This window comes from Fukomys damarensis, unplaced genomic scaffold (genome assembly GCF_012274545.1).
Source record: "Fukomys damarensis isolate Sample0158 unplaced genomic scaffold, DMR_v1.0_HiC HiC_scaffold_17, whole genome shotgun sequence".
Taxonomy (NCBI): Eukaryota; Metazoa; Chordata; class Mammalia; order Rodentia; family Bathyergidae; genus Fukomys; species Fukomys damarensis.
The window spans coordinates 73,845,764-73,847,872 of NW_022900929.1; the positions used below are offsets into that span (position 1 = coordinate 73,845,764).

At 44.1% G+C, this 2,109-nt stretch overlaps 1 protein-coding gene across 2 annotated transcripts in view; it reads right to left on the reverse strand.

The window, feature by feature from the left end:
• The window catches only part of Gmfb (glia maturation factor beta), a 15,291-nt gene that overhangs the window by 13,005 nt on the left and 177 nt on the right, over nucleotides 1–2,109 (reverse strand). The gene's annotated exons all lie outside the window — the stretch shown is intronic.

Below are 2,109 nucleotides of genomic sequence, written 5' to 3' on the forward strand. Positions count from 1 at the left end.
ACAAAAAAAAAAAAAAAAAAAAAGCAACTGTGTAGTAAATGTTAACACACAAGGTAAAGTGGAAAGTGTTTATTTATTGGTTTATCCAATGAATATGTAATGAATGCTCCAGCAATACTGAGAGCTAGGGATACAATCATATAAAAGATATGGTCCCTGCACTCAGGGACTCACATCAAAAGAATCAGGCAAAAATATGTCAACTGGTACCCATGATAGGGCTAGAAAGGAGATGCATGATGCTATAAGGACTTATGACTGAAGAAGTACAGCACTGTCACAGGAGTCTTCCTCAAAAATGGCACCTGAGGGACTAAAACTGCCCATGCCAAGACCTCCTGTTCAAATGGGTACAACATGACCAAGATATGAAAGGCCAGTGAGACTCACGCACAGACCATGAGCAGGAGCATGGTCCAGAAGAAGTCATCGTCCGTATTAAGAATTTTGCTTTCTCTCCAATGGGCAAAGAGAAGCCAATAAGGTTTTTTTTTTTTTTCTTCTTTTTTAAGTAGGATAGGGAAGGAATACATGATATTTATTTGCATTTAGAAACAATCATATGTGCTGTGGTGTATAGGAAACAGGCAGAGAGCCAAGATGAATACAGTGAGAGTAGTTAGCAGGCAGACAGTCCAGAGAGATGAAAAGTAGCTTAGAGAAGGTGATGATGAGAGAATAAAGAAAAGCAAATAATGCTAATAAGTTAATGCATATTAAACATCACAAAACACTGCTTTGTCCCTTACAGATTTCTCTTCATACTCACAAAAGCCCATGAGTACTATTATCATTCCCATGCTGCAAAAATAAATAAAATAAAATAAAGAGTAGACAGGTCAAGTATCTCCTCCAAAATTATAAAACTGGTGGAGCCCGCATCCTCTTAACCACTACAAAGGAGCTAGCGGCAGAGTGGCAATAGAGAAGTAGAGGGGATACAGAAAAAGAGGTGTTACAAATATGTTTCCTAGGCTTCTGGCTTGTATGACAGACTGAAAGGCACAACCTTTCACTGAATTACACAACAGTGCATAAAGATCAGGTTTGAGGGGAAACAGCATGACTTCTTTTTGGACAAAATGAGGTGGCTTTGAGGCATCCAAGTTGTGAAAAGCTTCCCAGGGATGTCAACTAAGGAGTGTGGTATAAAATCTGGACTGGATCTCACAGGCAGGATATAAATTCACAAGTCATCTGAAAATATGTGGTAACTGAAGCCACGATGTAAGAGAGAGAACACAGAGTGGAAAATGAAGGATTAGGACAGAGCCTAGGACTCCTACGTGTACTGTCCAGGAAAAGGAGAATCTTACATATAACAAACAGATGGGCCACCAAGAGGTGGAGGAGGAAAACCAAGAGTTCTGTATCCCAGATCCAAGGGGATAGCATAAGGGGAGAGAATGCTTCAGAAAGGAGAGGGTCAATAACCAGGAATGGAGCTGGAAGATCAGAAAAGGCGACTTCAGAAAGGACTCTGAAAGAGTCCATTGATTTCATTAATCTCCACAAGATCTACTAGATGGAAGTGGGTTCCAAAGTGAACAGGAGATCAGAGATAAATCAAGGTTTTTCCGTTGTTGCTTCTGATGAAACTCGAGCATAATTAAAAACCTGCTGGGAAAGATCCAGAAGATTCTTGCCATCTAATTCCCCACTTTATTTTTATGTTCGGAGCCTATCATACAGGAGAATGGAAGATACAGCCGCCCAGATTTGGCAAACTAAATCTTTTGACAGTTACTTCAAGGCCTAACGCCAACGCCTTGGGTCAAAGGGTTCCAAGTGCTGTAATCCGAAGAATGCATGGATCAGGAAAAATCTTCAGAGGAAGGGGGGCAGGCGGAAGCTAAGGCGAGGCCGAGGGAAGGCAGTCAGAACTCGAGTCCCTGCGGAGCCACTAGGCAGAAGGTTCCCGGGGCAAGCCACCCTTTGGCCCCCAGTCATCGCGGCCGCTGCAGGGACACTGTCATTTGGAGAACCTGCTCCCAGCCCCATTAGCCGGGCCGGTAGAAGACTACCTCTTCCCTGCCGAGGCCGCACCCTCGACCCGGGCTCCGCTGGGCCGCCGACCCCAGCGGGATGGAGGATGCGCCTGCCAGCAGC